The sequence below is a fragment of the Lissotriton helveticus genome, chromosome 7, assembly GCF_964261635.1.
Source record: "Lissotriton helveticus chromosome 7, aLisHel1.1, whole genome shotgun sequence".
Taxonomy (NCBI): domain Eukaryota; kingdom Metazoa; phylum Chordata; class Amphibia; order Caudata; family Salamandridae; genus Lissotriton; species Lissotriton helveticus.
In genome coordinates, this window is record NC_136068.1 from 1101937723 (window position 1) to 1101954453 (window position 16731).

Consider the following 16731-nt stretch of genomic DNA (forward strand, 5'->3'; position numbering starts at 1 on the left):
AAGTCACTTGTACTATATGTGGCACTGTTCTATCAAGAGGAAATCCATCAAAAAAGTACTCATTTTCAATTCATACTATGATAAGGCATGTCAGACTAGTGCACCCTGTGCAATTTGCACAGGCATCAACAAGAGCTCTGGCCACCCAAATACCACTAGCTGTGCCCAGCACATCATCTGGAGGACGACCTGCATCTCCATCAACTGCACAGGTGGACCTAAGACCATTCTTGTCCAAAGTCCACATGAGATGCAACAAATGTTTTGAAATTGTTGTGTACGGGGAGCAGAGCCTCACTCTGGTCGAGCGCAGAATTAATGAACATCAATGCTCCCGGAGAAGATACATTTTTTCAAAGTTTGGATTTATTTTGTTCCAGTTGAACAATGTTTCAGTTGAAGATTTCTGTTCCTGTTAGAAAAATCAAAAAAATATATAAAACTTTCAAAAAAGAAAAAAAATATATAAAATGACAAAACAAAAAGAAAAGTGCTTTTCGGAACGAACTTATTTTTCCAAAAAGAGCTCTATTTGTTACGCACTGTGTCATCTTTCTTTTGTATGAATGTGTAGTGTATAAATGACTAAATGAAATGAATGACAAAAACGGAGTAAGGGACTGAGCAAATGAGTGAGGTAAAGGAAGTATAGTGACTGAAGATAGTGAAGTAAAAGAGTGACTGAAACTAGAGGACAAATGTACGTTACATGGTACATCTCTGCAAATTAGCAGGGATGCGCCAATTAACCTACGACAAGCAAAACCACCTGTGTGCCACCACTGATGTGCCACATTTACAATGTGGAGCACCATGGGGCAAAAACGGCACATATGCGTGACGCATCTGTGTCGTAAAGGTGTCACATTGCTGGAGTTGTGTCGCATGCGCGATGCAGCTCCAGCAATACTCCTTGGGGGGTCATTCAACTAATGCTGCTTAAATGCTGCTTCAATGCTGCTTCAAGCCTTACGCCTGCTTCAAGCAGGCGCAAGGTTTTGACATGGCCTAAAAGTGATTGAGTGAAATCTTGTAGATTTCACTTAGCCACTTTTAGCAGGCGTTCCTGCGCAGGAACGCCCACCCCCTGCACCAGAACGCCTCCTTAAGGCGCAGGGCTTTACAACGTGACGCATCTCCCAGATGCATCATGTTGTAAATAGCCCGCACCATAACGCATCTTTTCCACCGCCGATGTCTCACAAAAGTGATGCAACGGCGGGGCAAAAGAGGTGTAAAGGGCTTCTAAATCTGCCCCAAGATGTCTAAAGGTAGGGTAGTGAGTTAAAGGAAATTAAAAATTATGGGAAGAGTAGTATGGAAAAGAAAGTAAAGGTGGAGGAGTCACAGAAGGTAGGTGAGGATGGATATATGGAGGGAGAGTAAGGGACAAAGAGATATACATAGAGCAGGGTTAGGGGAGTGAAGGTAAAACAAAGACATCAAGTAAGCATATTATTCAGCCAGATCCATTTAAAATGAAGCTTGACTCACAGTGTCATCTTAAACACATGAGCAGCATGTTACATGTAATTTACCATCTCTGTCTCTGCAAGCAGTATGTGGGTCTCTGCTCATAATATTTCACTGTCACTACTGGCCAAAAACAGCCCACCTATATATAAGCATATATATATATATATATATATATATATATATATATATATATATATATATATATATATATACCAGACTTTTTACCAGAAAACATTTTCCATAGTAAATCGTTTTTAACACAGAGGACAGCCCATTTAAATGACCACTACAAAGCAAACCAGAAGCCTAACTCATTTCCAAAATTCATTTCCAATATACACCATAGAATTTGTAAACAGCATTACAAAACAACATGACACACAATGCTAAAATTAAAAAACACAATATGCTTCTTAATCTTCCCCATACTGCATACGGCAGTGTATCTTCATTAAATGAATCATATTTCAGATACCACACAGGCACAGAGTAAGATGAGACACAGGCACAGAATACCCTTTAAGCTAAAAGAGGCAAACTGTTACAAAGCACATGTGACATTATTGAAAATTATAGAAATATAATTTCTGACTTTAAACAGACACTCAGAGTAATCCTTGACCAAAATTTAAACACCAGACTTTTTACCAGAAAACATTTTGCATACTAAATCGTTTTTCACACAAAGCACAGCTCATTTAAATGACCACTACAGAAACAAAGCGGAAACCTAACTCATTTTCAAAATACATTTCCAATATGCACCATTCTATTTTTAAACAGCATTACAAAAAAACATGACACAAAGTACAAGAATAAAGAAGCACAATAAGCTTCTTAATCTTCCCCATAGTCCATACAGCGGTCTATCTTTATTAAAATAATAATTACTCACCTTTAAAAATGCTTTGGAAGATGTAGAACAGTGTCAATCACAGTCAACAGATTTTCTTAAGCAGAATCTCTGAATTATGCTTCTGACACTGGAGCCTGACAATAATGGCACAGATTATTTTTCATTTCAGACCCATATTCTTGTACATAGCAAATAATAATTCTTCCCACACAAATTCAAAACCAAACTGCACATTTTAATTGGTTGTACATTTGAACACTTTGAAAGTCACATAACATTCACCCATCCCCCCAGTGCTCATTCCCCTGTAACCATTCACTAAGGCAACAATTGCTAAATGGATCTCCGCCACTATTCAGTATTGTTGCAAAAAAGCTGGGAAACCACAGCAGCTAGACCAAAAGCCCATTCCACAAGGGCAGTATCAACTTCAGCAGCCCTGTTTGATGGTATCCCACTGAAAAAGATATGCCATGCTGCAGTGTGGAAGAGTACTCACACGTTCATGCAGAACTACTGCTTGGAGTCTGCGCAGAGAAGTGATGCTGCTTTTGGGCAGGCAGTTGTTCCACTGAGGGGAGACTCTAGAAATGGAAGTGTTGTAAAAAATGTATTTATATTGTTATACTTTATAAGTTTACTTAACTAGGTTACATGAGTTCTACTTTCATGGATGTAGATGTATGTGTGTGTGTATATACATATATATATATATATTACCTACTGGCGGTCGCCAGTAGGTAGTTATAGTTAGGACCTAGTGTCCATAGGAAATCCATCCGCAAAATTCTATTGGGAATAACTTTGGCACCAGTGGACGAATCTTCGCGAATTTAAAATGGCCCGCTAGGCTCCTTCCTTTAAAGTTTGGGGGGGATATGTCAAGTGGGGGCTGAGATAAAAGGGGGGTCCCAAAACGTGTTATCCCCATGTTATTTTCCATAGGACCTTTAGACACGGCTACAGCCCGAACAGCTGAATGGAATTATAAGAAATTTGGCAAAAAGGTAGAGTCTGGATCGCAGATTACGCTTTTGTTTAAATGGTGTAAATCCCTCCAGTAGTTGCTTAGAAAATTAAAGTTAAAATCAATTATATATCTATAAGCGCACCCGTGCGCGCACCTTCCCGTGCGAGAGCGGAATTCTGATTTGCTGTTTGACGTCTGTCAACATTCGATTCGGAGGAAATAAGGAAGTGTTGACCGCCATTTTGTCAGTGCGAGTCCACATATTGTAGAGAACAAAGGGGCAGAACATGGAAAGGGGGCAGGGTGGACACTCTCTGAGCCCCTAGGTATTCTGAGGGGGTCCATTAAGGACCCCCAAGGCCAAAAAAATCCTTTATTTTTTTTCTTAAAAGTTGCGGGGTGCGCGCACCCGATCGCGCACCCCGTCTCAAAATGGCATTTTACTCGATTTAAATAAAAGTTTTAAAATGTGAGAAGGAGGCTTGGTGGACAGTCCCTGACCCCCTAGGTATTCTCAGGGGGTCCATTAAGGACCCCGAAGGCCCAAAAAAATCTTTTTTTTTTTTTTTAAAGTTGCGAGGTGCGCGCACCCGGTCGCGCACCTCGATTTACAAGACTGGTAAAAACTATAGCGGAGATCGTGGAAAGGGGGCAGGGTGGAGACTCCCTGACCCCCTAGGTTTTCTCAGGGGGTCCATTAAGGACCCCCAAAGCCAAAAAGAAACTTTTTTTTGTTTTCTCCTCGCAAAAAAGTTGCGAGGTGCGCGCACGGTGCGCGCACGACGACAAAAAACATTAAAAAAAATGGAGTTAAATTACAAGTTTGAGTGTTTAGATGTTAGTTGGCTCTAAAAAGAGCCGTTGTGTTAATTGGGTGTTTTTGGTACCTACAAGTAAGTACCGATGCAGAGTCTTATGTTACAGAGGAAGACTCTATTCCCCTCATCGGTGAAATGTACACCATCTCTCCTATAGATGCCTTGCATGTTGTAACGCAAGTTGTTGTGGTATATACTACCCATTCCATAGTCTCTCATGTAAGCAGAAACAGATTTATTTACATGTTTCCTTGCTTTCTCAATCTGTGGGCAAAATTGGTTGGACCAGTTCCATTTTTGCCTTTGGCATATATTAGAATATACCAAGGCAGTTTTTGGAAAAAGTGACATCAATTGCCCAAAGATGTCCTTTAAAAGCATTTCCAAACCTACACCAGTCAATGTGCCTAAATCATTTCCACCACAGTGCACAATTATAAGGTCAGGGTGTCGAAGATGCATAAAGGATTTTACCAATGGTATCAATTGGTGACATCTCAATCCTCTCTGTCCAATCCATACAATGTCCACATTTGGTAAACCAAGGTTGTAATTACCTCTGTTAGCTGCGTATTTTTGACTCCAGTGGACAAAGCTATGACCCACAAACCAGACTTTTGGCATCTTGAAGGTAGATGTGCTTGTATTCAGATGAGTTGTGGAAATGAAATGGCAGTTTGAAAGTAGGAGTTATGAAAAAAACTGGTTGAGATTCAGTGCACTTGAAAAACAAGAAAAGATTGGTGCTTTCTTAAAATTCAGCACTGAAAATTAGGGTGCATGCTTTTTTTTTAAAGAAGTCATTTCAGTGGTTGAGAAAAAGTCATTTAAACAAACATTCCACATGATTAGCTAGTACATTAAGAGGTCAAACACCCTTGATGGATTCTTTTGCAACATTGTATGATGAACCTCTGCACTGTGTGCTGGGTTAGGAGGGAGTTACATGGGTCAGTTAATTTTCTAAGCAACTACTGGAGGGATTTACACCATTTAAACAAAAGCGTAATCTGCGAGCCAGACTCTACCTTTTTGCCAAATTTCTTATAATTCCATTCAGCTGTTCGGGCTGTAGCCGTGTCTAAAGGTCCTATGGAAAATAACATGGGGATAACACGTTTTGGGACCCCCCTTTTATCTCAGCCCCCATTTGACATATCCCCCCAAACTTTAAAGGAAGGAGCCTAGCGGGCCATTTTAAATTCGCGAAGATTCGTCCACTGGCGCCAAAGTTATCCCCAATAGAATGTTGCGGATGGATTTCCTATGGAAACTAGGTCCTAACTATAACTACCTACTGGCGACCGCCAGTAGGTAATATATATATATATATATATATACATACACACACACATACATCTACATCCATGAAAGTAGAACTCATGTAACCTAGTTAAGTAAACTTATAAAGTATAACAATATAAATACATTTTTTACAACACTTCCATTTCTAGAGTCTCCCCTCAGTGGAACAACTGCCTGCCCAAAAGCAGCATCACTTCTCTGCGCAGACTCCAAGCAGTAGTTCTGCATGAAAGTGTGAGTACTCTTCCACACTGCAGCATGGCATATCTTTTTCAGTGGGATACCAGCAAACAGGGCTGCTGAAGTTGATACTGCCCTTGTGGAATGGGCTTTTGGTCTAGCTGCTGTGGTTTCCCAGCTTTGTTGCAACAATACTGAATAGTGGCGGAGATCCATTTAGCAATTGTTGCCTTAGTGACTGCAAATCCTCTTTGAGAGAGTCCATAGGAGACTAAAAGCTGATCAGATTCCCTGAATTGTTCAGTATGCAGGAGATATATTTGATACAATGTTTAACGTGCAAGGTGTGGAGAGACTTTACATCTTGTGATTTCCCGATGTGGAAAGAAAGTATGCAGAATGATCAGGTCTTTAAGATGAGACTGTGACGGAACCTTGGGAATAAACTTTGGATTTGTTCTGAAGAGCACACAGTCATACATGAAGTGTAAGAAAGACTCTTGAATAGTAAATGCCTGGATCTCTCTAACCCTTCTGGTAGATGCGAGAGCCAACAGAGAGATTTTCCAAGTGTGAAATTTGAGATCTGCCCTCTGTATTGGCTCGAAGGGCGGCTTCATGAGCTGCAAAAGGACGACATTAAGATGCCATTCTGGTGGAGGAGCTTTGTATTGGGAGAAGGCTCTGAACAACCCTTTCATGAATTGCTTTGCAATCCTAGTTGAACATAGAGAAGGCGAATGAGACATGTGCCTGAATCTTGATATTGCTGCAAAGTGAACCTTCTCCAGTGAATGTACCAAACCTGAACGAGCTAGGGATAATAGGTATGGTAAAATTTGCTCATGCGACGCTTCCAAGGGATGGAGATTTAAAGCTTCACACTATAAGCACAACCTTTTCCGTTTTAATTTGGATGTCTTGTTTGTTGAGTCAGCCCTGGTTTTGGACAGAATGTCTCTAGATTCCTGGGAGAGATTTACTGTACTCATGGAATTCAGGAACCAAGCATGTAATTGAAGAGAACCTGGGTCTGGAAGGAGGATCTGCCAGTTGTTCCTCGAGAGGAGGTAGTGGATTCTTGGCAGACATATGGGTTTGGTTTCCGATAGCAGCAGCTCGGTAAAACAGTGCTGCCTGGGCCATCTGGGAGCTATCACAATGAGGCAACATCTCTCGATTTTCATTTTGGTGAGAATCCTGGGGATGTGAGGAAAGGGGAAAACTGTATGCATAAATCTCTGACTATCTCATTAAAAGGGAATTTACCCATGAAATTAAATGAAATGAAATAGGGTTTTTATAAAGCGCGTGTATGCCAAGGCGACATAGCGCTAGAGCTGTCATATCCTAAACAGAGGGGGTAACTTGAAATTAGGAGTTGGGTGAGAACCCGAGGAGTGGGTATCGACTGGCGCAAAAGTGGCATTTGGCATTCTTGTCGGTCACAAGAGATCTATGTTGGTTTGCCCCAACATGAAAAAATCGCGTCCAACACTTGTTGATCTAGTTCCCACTAGTGACAACTGTCCATGGATTTGCTGAGAGTGTCTGCCAGGACATTTTTTACCTCTGGGACATGGACTGCCTTTAAGGTGATTCTGTGCATTCAGTCAATTCCACAGGTTTTGAGCCTCTTGCGAGAGAGAGAGATAGGGACCTGGTGCCTCCTTGCTTGTTGATGTAATACATGCTGGTTGTGTTGTATGCGCAGACGCTGGTCCCGCAATACATGGGAGGAAGGCTTGCATAGTGAAGAAAATAGCTTTCTGCGCTAGATGATAGATGGGCAGTAATTTTGGGAATTGCGGCCATTGCCCTTGAATCTTGAGATCTTGTAAATGGCCGCCCTCAACCTTCCAAAGAGGCATTGGTAGTGACGATGTTTCCGGATTTGATGTCAGAAAAGTCCGAGATGAGGTTATGCCAAGATGGCATTCTTTCATTCCGGAGGTAATGCTGATCAAATCGTCAAAGGAGCCTGTTGATTGGACCCATTGCAACTGGAGCTCTTTCTGCAAAGGTCTCAATTTCAGACGAGCAAGTGGGACTAAATGTATTTGCGGAAGACATCAACCCAGGAGTGATCTGAACATCCATACTGAAAGTGACCTTCATTGGGAAACTTTTAATGCTAGGTTTGACAATCTTTGTTGTCTGTTGAGAGACAGATAGGCCTTGTTGCTGATGGTATTGAGTTTGGCTCCTAACAAAACCCCTGTCTGTCTTGGGATGGTTGAAGGTTTGCGAAACAGTGAAAGGCAGGCCATGGTTGTCCAGTAAGCCTGCTGTGGTGTCCAAGCTTTTAGCAGCCAGTCGTCTCAGTAGGGGAATACTTGATGACCTTGTTTGCGATGTGTGGCTGCTACCGGGGGCAAGACATTTCATGCAGGTTCTCAGAGCAGATGTGAGGACGAAGGGAAGGACCTTAAACTGGAAGTGGGTACCAGCCATGGTGAGGTGGAGATACTTGCGATGCTTGGGATGGATGGGAATGTGGAAATAAGCATCTTGTAAATCCAGGGAGGTCATGTTCTCACCCTTGTTTAAAAGATTAAGGATATCAGAAAGAATAATCATATGGAAATACTGTTAGTGTAGAAATGTGTTCAACTTTCTGAGGTCCAGGATGGGTTGCCACTCTCCTGATTTCTTTCGAATGAGGAATAAACAGGAGTAAAAACCCATGCTTTTTTGAGAAGCTGGAACTCGTTCTATAGATCTTTTTGATAACATAATTTGAGCTTCATTGCTCAGTAAGTGAAGGCGAGGTGAATTTGCTCCTCTTGCAGGATTGGCTGGTGGCTTCTGCACAGACTCTAGCGTGTGTCCATAGGTGACTAAGTCCAACACCCATCTGTCCAGTGTTATCTCCGTCCATTGGGAAAGGTCATTGGAAATGATTCTGCCCACTTGGTTGGAGGGGGCAGTTGTAGCTGGTACCTGGTCCTGGAACTATTTGCGACCCACGTTACAAGCTTGAGGGGTTTGTTTACGGTGCGCCCCATGCTTCTTGTAAGCCGCGGAAGTTGGTTGACGAGAGGGATGGTGTAAGCTGCCCTATATTGAGACTGAGGCTGATATGGTTGAGGGCATTGATAGCCTCTTTTAAAGGTAGAAACCCTTTTCTGTTGGCCCCATGTAAGGGCAATTTACAGTACTGCAGAGTGCCAACAGATTTGGCATCATCAACATGTTTTCCAACAGCGTTTTGCCATCATAGGCCATGTCAAGAATCCTTGGTTGGAATTTTAGACTTAAAGATTTTACCTTGAGCCAACCTTGAGCATTGTAAGACTGCCTTTCCGGCCAACTGCCAACATTTTTTGTAAGGCAATGTAAAGAGCGCAGTCGATGATTTAAGAGGATGTGCTCTCACCCTGCTGTATTATTTTCTTAGCCTCTGCCTTCTTGTCTTCCGGGATGAGGTTGAGTAGACTGCCAACATCAGACCACATTTGACGTTCATAGAGCCCCAGAATTGCAAGAGAATTGGCTGTGTGCACTATGATGGCTAATATGAGGGAGAACCTTTGACCTAAAATGTCAAGGCGCCTACCCTCCTTGTGTGGAGGTGTCGAGATCAGAGTGGAAGGATTTTTGGAGCATATTTGTGCAGCCTGCGAAATTACCGGGTCAGGTTTGGGATGTCTTGTAAGGCAGGCTGGTGAATCATCAGTGGCCTTGTGCTGTTTGTTGAGGCGTGGTGGAACAGGTGTTACTGTTGCTGGATTTTCCATAATCTTTATTCCTTCCTCCCAGATGTACACTATAATCGGAATGGTCCTCACAAACTTTCTGGCTTGCTTCTTGAAGTCATGTAGAAAGCCGTCAGATTGTTTGACTGAATTTGGAAGATGGAACCTTACAGCTACTCTAGCCATTAAATTATGAAAACCCCCAATATCTTCAGGGGGAAAGGCTGTAGTGTGAGGTGGAGGCGGAGTAGGAACCGAATAATCATCCCATTCATCCCGAGGTTACTGGGCCTCAGGAATTTTCCCTTCCGCATGTTCATAATCAGAGGTTGACTGGTCCTCCCTTGGAGGTGGTATATTCTGCAAAGGTGATATGCTGGGCGTCATGGGTGGTGGTACATGCATTGGCATGTCAGGAAGACTGGTTGGGGTGGTGAGGGTGGCTGCTCTTGTGGAGCATCTGGAAACCACCTCTTGCTGTCTTGCAGTATGGCTTGTAAGTCCTGCACTAAAGAGGTGGGCATGAACACTTCATCCCTTCTAGGTGGAGGCTGTTGATGGTATTGATAATGCTCATAATATCTCCTAAGCAGAGTGTAATAAGAATGATAGTACTGTTCATCATCAAAGTAGCCCTCTTGGTATATTACCTGGAGCTCTGAAGGACTTTGTGCATCTCCAAAATCCCCATCCTCATATGACCCTCCTACATCTAGCAAATGGCTTGGAAGAAATGGTGACACTTTATTTGTGAGGTAAGTTGAGGTATTTGTATTGCTTTTTATCTTTGTCGATGACGTGAAAACAGCCTGCAGTGTCGATGGTACAGCTTCCCCCGTTGGCAGTGTTGGCATCCACGGTGCCGACATCGGTGGTGTCATTGTCAGTCCTGCCGTTGACAGAGCGTTTGTCAATGCTGCTGCTGCCGACGGTGCAAGGGGTGTTGGCGGTAAGAAAGTTGTTGTCGTCGACGGTTTGGATGTGGACAGTGTACCTGTCGACACTATCTTCTCGGCGGTGCGTTGGAATTCCGGTCATCCGTTGACAGTGATTTCATAGAGGAGATCGATCGCTGAGATGAAATAGAAGCTGTAATGGTTGCTGCTGTTGATGTTTTTGAAAACAATGGCTTCGTCGATGATAACTGAGAAAACTGTTGTCATCAGTTGTCATCAACATTGACATCGTCGACATAGTTATTTTTTATGGCGACGGTTCTGAGGAGGGAGAATGTTTTCTCTCCTTTTTCCTGTCAGAATGAGTAGATGGCTGTGAGAAGACCACTCCTGTGAAGATTAGTTTCATTTTCTCCTTTTTCGGGGATCTTTGTGAGTCTTCAATGCCTTTCTACTCCCTTCAGATACCCCATGGTCAGAAGATCGTGACCTTTTGTGGGAGGTATCGAACAAATCAGTGTTTGCTCCACATGAACTGGATTTCTGGGACTTAGACTTCTGTAGCTACAGAAGCAGTTGTACCTCTGTATCTCGTAAGGTCTTTGACGAAAAAGTACGACAAATCTTGCACTTCTTTACCTGATTTTGTGGATCAAGACAGTACAGACACAGTCTTTATGTGAGTCATCGACATGAAACATTTCCTTCCCACAAGATTTGCATGATCTGAACATATCTGTTTAAGACGATTGAGAAATTGTAAAGATGTAGACTATTGTGAACAATTCTGAAGAGAAAACTGAGCAGAGCTCAGGGAGACTCCCTTCACACGCCGTGTAGTAGAAAATCTGAGGTACTCAGCCTCTGTTTGAAGTGTTCTGGAGGGTGCTGATTTCTGATTGCTTACAGTTGAAGTTTGATCATTAAAAAAAAAGACATAGGCTACTAATGTGACTGTACATTACCATTACGACCTATTGTACAATTGCATACTGCTTTCTATGATACCGTAGTAGTCCCACTTTGATGACGGGGAACTATTCAAGCTTTTGTATCTACGAAATATCTGAATAGCATTGGTAGTTATCCAAATATGGATATACCTTTTATCTGAGAACTGCATAGCTAGATGTGCTTTAACACATCTTAATTACATTTCTCCCAGTTTTTCTGTTTTTGCGTAGTGGGCCATATACTAGGATGCAAATAGCATCATTGACTTTGAATAATCACTGGCCACATGAAAAGCTGTTTAATATAATATAATATAGCACCAAAATAAAATGAGACGCTCTAAGTACTAAATTATATATTTCAGAGAGAAATCTATGTAGGTGGACATTCAGGAGGGGCCTAATAGCCTTCACAAAATAAGGTATATAATGTTGAGTGTACCAGTTTGTGTTTGTTTGTATAATTTCGAACCACTCCAGGAATGGTTCAGCAGATTATACTGCTTAAACAGTAGTTTACCCTTGAAACCCATGAATGACTCACCACTTAGGGAAATTATGCATAGATGGACATGAAGAGGCCAACGTTTGAGCAGATGATCATATTGAGGGTTTGTTAAGCGAGGCCCTTGCATTTTTTGTTTACATGAAGAAACAATAGAAGAACTTGATAAAGGTTCTTACTTGAGATCAAGGTAAATATAGCAGTGAACATAAATGACGGATTAAGCTAGTACTTTGTTTTTTATCTAACTACAAAATTATTGATTCAATAATGCCGACTACCACCATATAGCCAAGGAAAATTCATAGCGGTAAGTAAAAATGTAGCATTCTTATACAACTCAATATGCTGGTAGTATATCACCTGTAGGGGTTTTGCAAATGGACCACGTTAAGCAATTAAGAATTCCTCTTTCTCCGTTAATTCCAGTCTGGAATATTCAAGGGATCCCCAAAACCTCTAAGCAAGGATTTAGCAAAATATTTCATAGTCAAGCACTGGCACAGTCAGAAATCCTTTCATAAAATATACCTTTATCACCCAGCACAGGTTTTAACTATGTAGGTGGCAACTTACCCTTGAATATTTCATTACCTTGAAGATATAGTGGTGATGATATTCTGGATATGAAAATGTTGTAAGCTATTTCTGCCCTCCAAGTTCTCATATACAGTCATCTAGGTCATGGTTGTGCATGTCATGCGACTATATCTCAGTACCATGAAGTTGAATATTGTACAGGACGAAGGTTTATGCAAGATGGAAGCTGCTACAGTCCATTCAATAGTGCAAATTGGGAATCACAGACCCATCCCAGAACCATACAAAGTTGGCTTCTGCAGGTTTCCAAATCAGACAGCCCAACCACCTCCTCTGTTGTAAGGTACAGTCAGTCGACATCACTTCACACTTCACTTTTTATGCACCATTCTTTAGGTAAACAAAATATGACAAAATGAAAATAGATCAAGCAATGTTACTAGAGTTAGTTGTTGGGACATGTACACCAGCCCATTACATGCTGCGTAACCTAGTATCCTCAATTAGTTTTAGAACCTAAACCCTCTAATTGAAGCGTGAAAAACCTCACAAAAGAAGCCCACATTTTACTATGGTAATATTCTCATTTGGTAGAAACTCCAATATTCAGCGTCCAGTATTTGATAAAAGATCAACTAACATATGTGGTAGGGCTTTTCTGATGACACACGCATGTTAAACAAATCATGGCTAACTGTATGCATGCAAACATGAATGCACTAGCTGATAAGAGTGTGTATGTGCAGGGCCTAGGAAACTAATGCTTTGAATAGTTATAACAGAAAACAGTGTGCAAGAGCGCAATATTATATCAAAAGCAGATTGACATTAGTCTCACTAACAAAAATAATGGAAATGTAATGGAGAGGAAACTTACACTCTCCTGACAAGAGAGCTATGTGTAGTTAGCAACATTAAATGGCCGCTGGCTGCTGTCGCCAAGCGTTGGGACCTGACTATGGTCTCTTACGCTGACGACACGCAGCTGGCGGTCGCACTTAGTGGGGACTCCGACCCTGAGGCTACCAGATTTCGTGAGGGTCTCAGTGCAGTGGCAGGATGGATGACGGCCAATTGCTTACAGCTTAGCGCCAAAAAGACCGAGGTCTTTATCGTGGGCAAGCAGAGCAATCTTTGGGGCGACAAATGGTGGCCGTTAGAACTGGGCCCTATTCCCACTCCGGCAGCTGAGGTGAAAAATCTGGGGGTGTGGCTAGACCCCTCCCTTAGCTTTTCCATCCATACAAAAAAAGTAGCAGCCACCTGCTTTGAGATCTTACGCGGTCTTAGGCCGATTCTGAAATTTTTTGACGCTCCTACTCGACAGCTGATAATTCAGGCTGCCATACTATCTAGACTCGATTATGCGGGCTCACTTTTGCTCGGCGCTAAACTGGCGGATATTACCAGGTTGCAGCGCGTTCAGAACGGGGCTGCCAGGGCTCTGGTTGGCCTTCCTAGATTTTGTTCGGCCAAAGAAACTATCCGTAAGCTTCACTGGCTACCCCTGATTCAGAGGATTGAATTCAAGACTTTATGTCTATCTTTTAAAATTCTGAAACAATCTTCGCCTCAGATACTGGAGCATCTTATTACTCCTTCTGCTCCTTCTCGGCAGCTGAGGCCATTCGGGCAAAATTTGGCCGTTGTTCCACGTTTTAAGAGAAGTAGAGCAGGTGGTCGTTCTTTCAGAGTGCTGGCACCCAAGCTGTGGAACTCTCTTCCTGCCCATATTCACGCCCTTGATGAGTTATTGGCATTTAGGAGAGCCGTTAAGACCTTCATCTTTCCCATTGGTTCTTAGGGTTTCTCTGCTTGGTTTCTTTTCTCACCCTGACTGAGTTGTGTTTCTTTTCCAGATACAGCGCCGGGACGCCCCTTCGCTGGGGCAGCTGTGCGCTTTAAAAATGGAAATAACATAACATAACATTTGGCCCAGCCACCAAGCAAATGTGGAAGGAAGCATGTTTCAATACATTTGCTTTCATTTTAGACAGGTCTCTAACTGAAGCATTGTCCTTTCTGCGATACACATAGGAGAGAGGGCATGACAACTCCCTCTCCTCTCTTTATAGAGAATCACTGGGGAGAAAGGTATAAAGAGCTCTAAGAATGTTTGCTTGTGGGAATTTCCAGAGAGCCATTGTCCAACTGCCGGCCTCGAACCTTTCTAAGGTATGTGGGGATAGTACATGGCTTGGCAAATAAAAATGAAATATACTATTATATAATATAATGTTCAAATACTTGTGAAAATATTAATTGTTAAGCTAATACAATATCCATGAGGCTGATAATATTATAGATGTAGGTGTTAGGTAGAGTTTAGACCAATTCATTACAGATAACAGGGAGGATGTGGTGTAACGGCTCACAACTTTGGAACTGGGGAACCAGGTTTGAGCCTCGGCATGGGCTCATCCTCCTGCAATTCTGGGCAAATCACTTAGGACCATATGTATCATTGAAATTCGCATTCGCAAAGGCCGAAATTCGCTGAATTTCGGCCTTTGCGAATGCGAATTCTCAATATGGTATGTATTAAGCAAATGTGGTTCAAAATAAGGAATCGCACAATTTGCGATTCCTTATTTTGCGATTGCATTTAAGGAATCACAAAATTTGCGATTCCTTAAATGCAATGTATGATGCAAAAAAATATTGCTAATTGTCCCTAAGGAATCGCAAATTACCACCAACTTCAAGTTGGTGGTAAGTTGCGAATTCCTTTAAAAAAGCATTTTTTTTAAAAACAAAAGGTGCCATGTGACGCTCATAAATGCCCTTAGGGCATGTATGTGCGCCATATGCGCACACATGTCATTTTCAGGGGGTGCAGCAGGGTGTCCTTTGGGCACCCCTGCACCCTTGAAAATATTCTCAATTTGCGATTAGCTAATTGCTAATCGCACATTTCCCCTTCATTCCTATGGGCCTCCTGGCCCATAGAAATGAATGGGAAATTATTCCTTAATTGCGATTAGCAATTTGCTAATAGCAATTAAGGAATTTTAAGAAATGGCTAAAAAGAAGCTGATTTCTACATACATACCATTTTGCGATTTCTAAATAGCGATTCCTTAAAAATCGCTATTTAGGAATCGCAAAAGGGAATGTTGATACATATGGCCCTCTCCCTGAGTCTACACATATGTGACTGTTTCCTTGTGTCATGTAACTGATGCTCATGTAAAGAGCTCTGACTGGGTCAAGTTTGTACTATATAAAACGGCAAAACATAACAATTGCAATATAAAATAATTTGGGCTTTTCTAATGTTCATCTTTTTCTCTATTATGACTGATGAGATTACGTTCTGATACACTCTACCTGGCGCACAGGTGCATCTCCAAGAGCTCGTCAGCACAGAGGTTGAAGGGAGCCTTTTTAAAAAGAAGGGGGATGGGTGCACATTGCTTCACCTCCAAGGACAGTTCACCCCTTAGCATCCTGGTAGATGCAGTTCAGTTTAAATGCTTACTTGAAATGTTGTTGGAGTGTTTCACCAAAGTTGGTGCAGGTTAGTGCTGTTAATCTCTAGACACATGAGTTTCTGGATATTATCCTTCATCAGTAGGGATAAAAACAAAATTTATCTGGAGTTGCTGAGAAAGCTGCCACAATCCTCTCAGGTCTCTGTACCTCTCCTGGCGCACAGGTGCATCTTCAAGCACTCGTCAGCTCAGAGGCTCAAGGCAGCCTTTTAAAACAGAAGGGGGATGGGAGCACACTGCTTCACCTCCCAGCACAGTTCACCCCTTAGCATCCTGGTAAATGCAGTTCAGTTTAAATGCTTACTTGAAATGTTTCTGAAGTGCTGGGATGTGAGGCAGTGAGCGTCAACCCTCTCCCTGTTTGAAAAGGTTTCCTTGAGCTAATGAGCTAACGAGCTCTGGTTGATTCACTTGCGTCCAGTGAGTTGTACAGAGAACTGAGAAAACTTTGGACAGCATTTCCAGCACCCCCAAAAAGAATGTGTTGCTTTCTACTGAAGAAGGACAACTATCCTGAAACACGTGTCTAGAGATACACAGCACTGGCTGCACCGGCAAGGGTGAAAAACTAAAGCCTGACTCTGAATTAAGTGTTATCATGCACTGCATTTACTATGATGCACCGGGTAAACTGAGTGCTGGAATATGAGGCAGTGTGCGCCCACCCTCCTCATGTTTAAAAAGGCTCCCTTGAACTAATGAGCTGATGAGCTCTGGTTGATGCACCTGCGCCCAGCGAGTGCTACTGAGACCTGGGAAGACTTTGGGCAGCATTTCCAGCATCCCCAAAAAGAATGTGTTGCTCGCTACTGAAGAAGTATAACTATCCTGAACACGTGTCTAGAGATACACAGCACTGGCTGCACCTGCAAGAGTGAAAAACTAAGGTCTGACACCGAATTAAGTGTTATCATACACTGCATTTATTATGATGCATCGGGCAAACTGAGTGCTGGAGTGTGAAATAGTGTGCACCCACCCTCCTACTTGTTTAAAAAGGTTCCCTTGAGCTAATGAGCTCTGGTTGATACACCTGCGCC

The 16731-nt window shown here is 42.3% G+C and overlaps 1 protein-coding gene across 20 annotated transcripts in view; it reads right to left on the reverse strand.

Moving 5' to 3' along the window:
• DNAI2 (dynein axonemal intermediate chain 2) overlaps window positions 1–16731 on the reverse strand; it is a 375814-nt gene that overhangs the window by 233353 nt on the left and 125730 nt on the right. The gene's annotated exons all lie outside the window — the stretch shown is intronic.